The sequence below is a fragment of the Octodon degus genome, unplaced genomic scaffold, assembly GCF_000260255.1.
Source record: "Octodon degus isolate 3935 unplaced genomic scaffold, OctDeg1.0 scaffold00078, whole genome shotgun sequence".
NCBI classification, from domain to species: domain Eukaryota; kingdom Metazoa; phylum Chordata; class Mammalia; order Rodentia; family Octodontidae; genus Octodon; species Octodon degus.
Window position 1 is genome coordinate 4,497,591 of NW_004524654.1, and position 9,773 is coordinate 4,507,363.

Below are 9,773 nucleotides of genomic sequence, written 5' to 3' on the forward strand. Positions count from 1 at the left end.
CTCCTGCCTCAGCCTCCTGAGTGCTGGGATTACAAGTATGCGCCACCCCACCAATGTGTAAACCCTCATTTTTGGTTTCCTTTTTGGAATAAAATATATCTATATCTATATCTATATCTATATCTATATCTATATCTATATCTATATCTGTTTATTTATTTGCTGTTGGGAATTGAACTCAGGACCTTACACTTACCAGGCAGGTGCTTGTATTGCTGAGCTATATTGCCACCCCCTTGGAATAATATTTTTAAATATTATGCATAAAATAAATCTCACAATACTAATGGTACTGAATATAGTTATCATGATGAAAATTAGGATATAGTGACTAATTTGCTTTTTTCTAAGATAGAGGAGATCAGACATGTTCAGGGTGGCATGGCCATAGACATTTGCTTCTTTTTCTTTTTAATATATTTAGTACATGGTCTACAGGGTCTCACTACACAAATCAGGCTCAGAATGATCCCCCTGCTTTTAGCCTCCCAAGTGCTGGGATTATAGGCACAGGCCACCATGCCCCGTCTCAATTGCTGTCTCAGGGCTCCCTGGGGGCAGGACCAGCACAGCACACTGGGGATCGAACCCCAGTCCCCACATCTGCCTAAGTAGGCACTTTAATCCACTGAACTATCTAGCTGGCCCATTCTAATTTGCTTCTTTACACAACTATTAACACTATTTAGCTGGGGGTGGTGCTGCCTGCCTGTAATCCTAGCACTTGAGAAGCTGAGGCAGGAGGACAGCCACAAGCTCAAGGCCAGCGTAGGCTACATAGTGAGATTAAGGCCAGCCTAAATTACATGGTGAGAACCTTCTTGTCTTACAAAACAAAAACAAAAGAAAGAAAAAAGAAAAATCCAAAACCAAAACCAACAAACAAAAACCCCATTATCTCCTAAGGGCTCAGTGGTAGAGCTCTCCCCTAGCATGTCTAAGGTCTTGGGTTCAGTTCCCAGCACCAAAAAGAACAACCAACCAACCAACAAAAAATCCCCAACATTATCTAATGGCAATAAGTACCATAGCTTTTAAATACTGCAGCTATAATGTAATCTGAAAATGTTTTGGATTTCTTTTGTTGATGAAGTCACAATACTTGAAATCAATGAAATTTCAAATCTAGGTTAAGGAATACTCCAACTATAGGTTTAAGAAAATAACTATATAACATTTCCCATTCACATTTTTTGAACCTGAAATTTTTTTTTAAGTATATTTGGTACAGGGTCTAACTATGCAGCTTGGATTCATAGTGATCCTCCTGTTTTCAACCTCCCCACCATGCCCAGTCTCGGTAGCTGCTCATCACACCCCAGGGTATGTGGCCCCTGTGCTTGCTTAAGCAGGTGCTTAGTCCGCTGAGCTATCTTGCAGGTCCTGAGCCTGAATTTTATCCAGATTAAATATTTCTGCTTTAAGGTGATACCTGTGCATGTCTTTGCATATATATATATATATATATATATATATATATATATATATTATATGGTTTTATCTTTTAACCCTTTCTCTCTTTTTACTTTTTATTTGAGGAAGGACATCTCTTCCAGGAAGCTGTCTCAGACTTAGCTGAATAGGTCTCTTCCCCCTAATTGCTCCCCGGGGCACCATAAATCTCTTTTTCACACATTTGTTCAAGTCTTCTCAACTTTTTTTTTCTGAGACAGAATCTCACTGGGTTGCCTATGCTGTTTTGAAATTTCTGAGCTCAAGTGATCTTTCTCCTCAGTCTCTCAAGGCTACTTGGGTCTGGGCCGGGGAGGTGGCTCAGTGGTATAAGTGCTTCCCTGGCAAGTGCAAGAGCCTGAGTTCAATCCCTGGTTCCACCAAAAAAAATCAAGTAGCTGGGGCTACAAGTCCATGCCTTGAGTTTTCCCCTTAAAAAATACTAACTATAACTTATTTTTCATAATTATATAAATAACATATCATCACTACAATTTTGAGCCAATGAAAATTACCAACACTCAGATATGCATTTTGCACAGTTGGTCAGGATAAACTGCCCATGTGTCTGTGTAATGTTTGGATAATTGCTGGCCTCCTCCACTTAACCATAAGTCTTAAGGGGGCAAGAAACTTGTTGATATTAAAGAAAAGTAAAAACTAAAGGCCCTAAGACTGAGCACCAAGCAGGATATTTGTCTTGTACCAGGGTTGGAATGATCACAGAACCTGGGCTGTGAGGGGAGGCCGAGGAAAGGGAAAACCAGGTGGGACTTTCAAAGGCAGATCTCCAGTCGAGCTCTGTGTCTCATTAGCCAGTGAGTTAGTGCTGGATTTGTTAGTTGGGCAAGTATAGGCTGCCCAGGTGTGCCCTGGCATCTAGCTGCCTGCTGTGGGAAAGCTGGGGGTGAGTTCAGATTTCACTGTCACTATTTGCACCCAACAATGTTGAGCAGTATTGTTTCTCAGTAAAGCTCTACTGAAGTTTTGTCCCACTGTACATCTTGTGACACATTTTAACTTGATGTCCATCTTTGAAATTTTCTTCTGACTCTTTGACACACCCACTCCTGGTCTTCTTGATGACGGGTTTTCCTTCTTTCATCTCAGAACTCATCTTGAGCTCTCTTCTGTACCACCCCAGTGGCCGCATCCCCACTCTTTATTCACCGGAGACGCGTAGGGCTCACCCAAGACAGGAGGGCCGCTCTTGCAGAAGTCCCCAGGCAGCTCCAGAGGCTCCTTCCTTGGCTGCTCAGAGCTGACCACAGCAGTTCTTCTCCTCAGAGAAGCCTTCCCAGATCACCCTTCTAAAGTAACCCTGGTTGAGAAAATGAAAGAGTAAACAAGGACCAAAATGTACAACAGCTATTGTGAAATGGGAAGAAATGGTTGAAAGGAAAGAGAAACTAGAGTAGGGGAAAGGAAGGAATGGAAAAGGAAAAAAAAAAAAAAAAAGAAAAGAAAACCAAGATAGTTATACTACTAGTTTCTCTTAGTTCCTTAAAAAGACAGGTCAGTGCTAAGATTAATTGGAGAATATATTATGCCCATATTTCATACTCTAAGTAACTACTTCGAAGATAACAATACACAATGCATAACTATTGTTATTCTCCTATTATTTTTTTTTCCATTAAAAGACAAAAATAAGGACCCAGGGAAATAGCTCAGTAGAATAAGCGCTTGCCTGGGAAGCGCAGGGGTCCTGAGTTCAATCCCTGGTACTGCAAAAATAAATAAATAAATAAACTGACTCCCCTCCCCACAGTAGCCAACTCAGTCTTCCATAACTAAGTATTAGAGACTGTACTCAGACAACACACACTTATTTGTCAACATTTTGGAGCTTGAAAGTCTGAGACTGACATGCCAGTGCAATGGGTTGAAGGTGACACCTCTGTACCTGGCTGGTAGTCACATGCCCATGGGACCTCTCCTTTGGGCTTGTGTGGTCTCTCTATGTGAGATCTTTTGTTGTTGTTGTACCAGGGATTTAACTCAGGACCTTGCACTCACCAGGCAGGTACACATGCTGCTGAACTATCTCCCAGCCTTCTGGTCTCTTTCTACAAGGGCACTAATCCCATCCTTTGGGTTTTGCCCCTGTGATCTAATTGCCTCCCAAAGGTCCCACCTGCAAATCCCATTACAATGGGTGTTAAGGCTTCAGTGTGGGAATTCTTGGGAGATGGGAGCCTGCAGTCCATAACACTTGCCAGATGTACAATGTACTTTCTATTTCAGCCCTTTGCTGGCTTTCTTCACATTGTATTATTGCTGGTCCTCATTTTCTTGGTTCTTTTGATTCATGTCCATCCTCCCATTTAACGTAACTGTCTCTCCTACCATGTGTCTCCATCTCCTGAGATGTAATACATGACATCTACTGATTGAGTTTAAGATGAATAAATGACTAGAGTAAATTTCTCAGGCAGCTCACTTACACCTTAGGTTAAGGAGCTTAGTGGCTATGGAAATTCCTCACCATATCTGTTGTTACTCCAGAATATGAAGCACAGGATGTCTGCTTGCCAGAGTCTTTCCTTTTCCTCTGCTCTTTTTCATCAATCCTAACACTGTTCCTCTTGGACACATGGATTTAGTCCAGTCCATTGGATTAGTCCTAGTTCTAATGTTTCAGAGTCTTTTTTGGCACTCATGACACATTTTCAAATTCCTGAATATTTGGTTGTGCACTTAAAGAGATGAAAAGATTCAAAGTAAGTGGTGGTTACAAAGCATTATCTCATGCTTGCTTATCAAAGCATCTCTCTATACTTCTCACTGTGACATCACCGAGTTACTCCCCTGGCTACATCTCTATCCACATTCTACTATTAGATGTGTTTTTTGCAACACTTAACATACTGGCAGCAAGTTGTACACAGCTGTACACCAAGTTGCAATAACCCTGGCTAACAGCTTTGTGATGGCATGCTACCTTGCAGCAAAAACACATTTTACACTTCATTCTAACACATTGAGATCTTTTCCCTGGCAAGCGCAAGGGCCTGAGGTCAATCCCCAGTTCCAATAAATAAGTAAATAAATAAATAACACATTGGGGTTAGCAGCCAACCATTTAGAAATCAGTGGACTAGGCAATTGCCTTTCAGTCCTCCCATGGTCTTCTTGTACCAAACATGAAAGGCACTGTTGACATTTTGGCTTTTTCTATTGAGTAATACAGTCATGTACCAGAACATGTTCAGCATTTGGTTAATAAAGGTCACAAGATGACAGTGATCTCCTAAGAGTGTCAGGGAGATGAATAGTTCCTATCACCTGCCGACATGGTGTCATCATACTGTCAAAGCACAACAGATGACTCATATATTTATGGTAATACCAGTGCAAATAAACCTAATATGCTACCAGTCATAGAGCAATATAACACATACAATTGTTACTGCCTTATGTACTTGCTGTGCTTTTTATTGTTATTTTAGAGTGCTCCACTTATACAAAAGTGTTGCACTGTACAACAGCATATTTTGTTTCTCAGGTGGCAGCCTTATATATCTGGGTTCACTGTGTCAAGAGACTAAGTGGGAAGATTGAGCCACACCATCCAGAGTTGTATAAGTGCACTCTACATGTTTGTACAAGGACAGCATCACCTAGCTGTGTTGTCCAAAAGTGCCCTTGTTGTGAAGTGATGCATGACTGTGTTTTGACCTGGGAGGGAGAGTTTGGCATTTCTAGCAGTGAAAAGAAGGAGAATTGCGAGTGAGCTAAACTGTCCCAGGCCAAAGCAGGACCTGCACAAGAACAAGCACTACTGATGGGCACTTGTGGCCACACACACTAGTCAGAGGGCATGTTAGTTAGAGTTTCACTAGGGTAACAGATATAACACAAGATGTATAAATGTATAAGAAATTATAAGACTGGCTTATGATGCTCAGCCACAGAGTTGGATGAGAAAACGTGCAGAGGGCGTCTGCACAGTGGAGACTGAAGGACTGAGTCCAAGGTCTGGAGCTCACTGCAGTGTTTGGTGCTAGTCTGTGTCAGGAGGCCAATGGATCTACGATGGAAGACTGATGAGTCTACACCAGAAGGCTGAAGGATCCAAGGCAGATGCCAAGAGTCTACACTAGAAGCCAGGAGATGACATCCAAGCTGATGGACTGATGCCCCTCCAAAGAAAAAAATGGAACCCTCTGTCTTTCCTCAATTCCCTTTTATATCCTTTAAGCAATGAGCCACCCTAGGGTGGCTCCTCTACACCCTAGGTTGTGGAATTGCTGAACTGATTCAGTTAAGCTTCTAAACTTCTCAAGTTGACACAGTTGATCAATTACTACAGAGGGAAATATGCAAAGCTGAGGGTCCTGGAGAGCTGTCTGCACAGACCCCACCCTCTGGTTGACCCCTAGGACATCCATCCTGATGGCCCTTTAGGTAAACTCCAAGCAGAGGTTAACAAAACCCAAGGAAAGATTCAATGAAGGCCCAACATTCTGTGGGCCATGACATGATGAACTTGAAGGCAGAGAGGAGGTCTACCAGCAGGAGTTCAAAGTGGGCCAGGGCTAGGGACAATTTAGGGAATGAGATGGCTGTGGTGCTAGGAGTAGAGCATCTGTGTGCATGTCATGGACCAGGCCCAGGCTCAGTCCTCAGTGCACCCACGCGCGCGCGTGTATCCACCCCCCCCCCCCCCCCCCACACACACACGCACACACACACGAAGAAAAAAAGGAAAGTGTAGAGCAGCGCGGCTGTATCCTAGATAGGTTGCACCACACACCACATTGCTGAGCTGTGAGGCACCGGGCACAGTTGCCTGACAGAGAAGATTACATAAGGGTTCTGTGGAAAGAAAGTAAAAGTAGCTGCAGAACCATGGCCTCTGCCCTTCTGCCAGGAAGATCTGGAGAGCTGGTTCCTCCATGGCTCCAGGTAAGGACCCAGGCAGCTCTGATAGCCCACATCGCCAACATTTTTTTACTCCAATATGCTAATATCTTAGTAGGGGTTTATCCAAGCTCTAGTCTCCTTGCTTTCTTACCACTTTTTACTCAGCTACAATTTTATTTTATTTATTTACAGAACTGGGGATTGAACTCAGACCCTTGCACTTGCCAGGGAAGCGCTTATTCTACTGAGTCATCTCCCTGGCCCTTAGCTACAATTTTATATTTGGGGCTTGTCCACTATAAAAGATAGGCTCCAAGAGTCTGTGAAACACAAAGTAACTAACTAACTTCGCCTGGTGTGGCACACACCTCTAATCCCAGAACTCTGGGAGGCTGAGGCAGGAGATCACAAATTCAAGCCTAGGGGCTGGGGACATGGCTCAGTGGAATAAGCACTTCTTCCCTGGCAAGTGCAAGGGTCTGAGTTCAATCCCCAGTTCCACCAAGAAAAAAAAAAATCAAGCCTAGCTGGACAATTTAGTGAGACCCTGCCTCAAAGAATTAGAAATGAAAACAAAGGGCTGAGGATGTAGCTCAGTGTGAAGGCCCTGTGTTCAATCCCTAGTGCCCCAAAATAGACAAATAGGTGGTTTTACTTCTGTACATATAGATCCCAGTTTAAAGGTTCGTGTTTTGTATGTATGTGTACGAGATTAAAACGATAATAATAAGAAACACATAAGATCACATCATTTTCTATAGGTTTTAATTAATATTATCTATGAAAACACCACTTCTAATATCATTATAAAAATTAATTACTGAAGAATGAAAAAATTGAAACACAATTACAAATATAATTCATAATTTCAAATTTAACATTGTATAGAGTTCATTAGAAAGATTTATTATTACCAGACATTCCTGTATTCAATGTGACAGAAATGCAAAATTTTATATATTTTATATATTTATATATGCTCAAGAGGCCTAAATAAAAATGTATTTATTAAAAACTGAAATATAAATAATAGGTAGACAGGTTAGATGGATTAGTGTAGAAGGCAGAAGTGGGGGACCTGCATGGCTAGTTCCACTTAAGCTGAAGAAAGGAAAGATTTTACTCACTCATCATTAATTAGGTAATGTAAATTGTCAAAACAGGAAATTTAGGCCAAAATACCCATACTGTGACTCAGCCTTTTAAATTTACCGGTCTTCATCAAGCTGCAGTTACTAATTTCTTGTGTTATACTGGGAAAAAAAAATTCAATTTCAAAACTAGGTCACTACATCAACAGTTTTGAAATCAATTTTTAATTTAACAACGGATTTTCTCACTGTTCACCCAAACACTAGCTTTTGCCCTATTTACCTTTCACTTACATATAATAAAAGGCTATAAAGAATTTTGAACCTATTCGCTTTTAATGAGTTCAATGAGAGTTTTAACACTTTGATAATTTTACATAGCTACCCGCAGTTCAGACCCAGCCTATGTGCATACCACTATTATTATTATTATTATTATTATTTTAATGAAATCATGGACATTTAGGGTTACAGGAATCTTAAAAATAGTTTGTAACAAATAGTTTGTAACCCTAAGGCTTTAGGGTTGCAAGTGACAGAACCCAGCTAATCAGGAACCAGCTTAGGCAAAAGGGGGTAATGGGTTGGAAGGGCGTCACACTGCCTCAGTTAACTGCAGTCAGAAGAAGGGTAGGTGTCAGAAACACCTGATCTAAGCACCACCCAAAGAACCCTGTCTTGTCTTTGTGTTTTTACTCCATTTAGCAGCTTACATCTGGTGAAACACGGCTTCCAAATGGTCCTGAACTTCATTCTAAACAAACTAACCATCCCAGGAGGGCTGACTGGCTTTTACCAGCACCATTCTAAAAATTTAAAAATCCTAAGGAAGGACTCTGATTGGCCCAGCTTGGTCAGTTGCCCGTTCATAGTCCAAGTAATCATGGCTAGAAAGGTGAACTCATGTTAAAAAAATAAAAAAAGGCAGTTTCAATAGTTGGGATGTCAGCATCAGTACCTGAAAGGAGAGAAGATGGGAAGGCCCCCTGTTTCAAAAAATGCACTTGAACTCATTTTAGTGTGTGGAAATTAATGTTCATAGGAATTTAGTAATGTACTTAAGGATCCAACTTACATTTAAACTCGGCTTTTTTTTCAGGCCCCTATCATGCCTGCTCACTCCTTCACACTGCTGTTTCTCCTTCAGACTCCTCATTTCAGGAAAGGCAGGGGCAGGGTGGGAAGGGTCAATGCTTTTACCCTGTGATCGAACCTCTACCCAGTCTTTTTCTGGAGTTCTAACTCCATATGCCTTCTTTTTGTCGAGTTTGCTGTATTCCCCTTGCAGAGAGAGGGTGGGGGAAGGGCACATGCCCCAAGTGGGAATCCCCTGTTGTTCTCCTCCCACCAGTCCCTGGGGGACTCCCCCTGTGTGAGGGTGGGCAGGGTAATATCTGATACTGAAAGGGCGCTTACTGTTGAAAGTACTTTCTGTGTCTTCACTCATGTAACCCTCAAAACAGCTCTGTGAGGGAGACAGTCACCGTATTATCAGTTCCACTTTCCAGATAAGAAATGGAGGCACAAGAAAGCATAAGGAACTTGCCTCAAGGCACTCCCCAAAGTGGGAGGGTTGGAGGCTGGACTCCATCCCAGCAGTCTGGCTCCCACCTTTGCTGTTAAAGGAAGTTAGGCTTTGGCACTGTGTGAGTGGCAGCAACCTCAGGGCCAGCTCATCTCTGGTGCTGCTGTCAACCTGGCTTGGGTCAAAGCCTCTCCCTTGTGACCCTATAGCTCCCCATCCTGGTCTCTGGCCACCACTCTGTGAGCCGCAGTGTCTTGCTTCTGGGCCTTGGGTCACCGATGGAGACAGCTGCCACTGTTGTGGTTGCCTTGGTAATGGCTGTTCCCTCCCACTGCTGTAAAGAGCCAACTGTTGAGCTCTATGTGGATGGTTGCTCCCCAATTTAGGGTGCTCTCAGGGAAGCCTTGCTCTTTTAGGCTGAAGAGAGAAGCCTGAATCAAGTTCCACAGAGACAAAGGGCATTGTCATAGGGCCTCCTGTGCAGACTTGTGTAGAATCGCACTGCACAGACCCTACAAATAAGGGCCCCTAAGGGATAAAAGAAGGGGAATGTCCACTCGCCCCAACCTCAGGGTGAGTTCCTGGGTGCTTATGGTCAGGGATACCCTTTATCTTTTGTTCCAAGAGGTCTGTAGCACAGGCTTGGGAGCTAGACTAGGGTTGTATACAGTCTGCTGCTCATTAGCTTGGTGCCCTGGGTAAATAAGCTTTTTGTCTATGCCTTGCAGTCTTGTATCTTCCTTCCTTCCTTCCTTCCTTCCTTCCTTCCTTCCTTCCTTCCTTCCTTCCTTCTCTTTTTTCCTTCTTTCTTTCTTTCTTTCTTTCTTTCTTTCTTT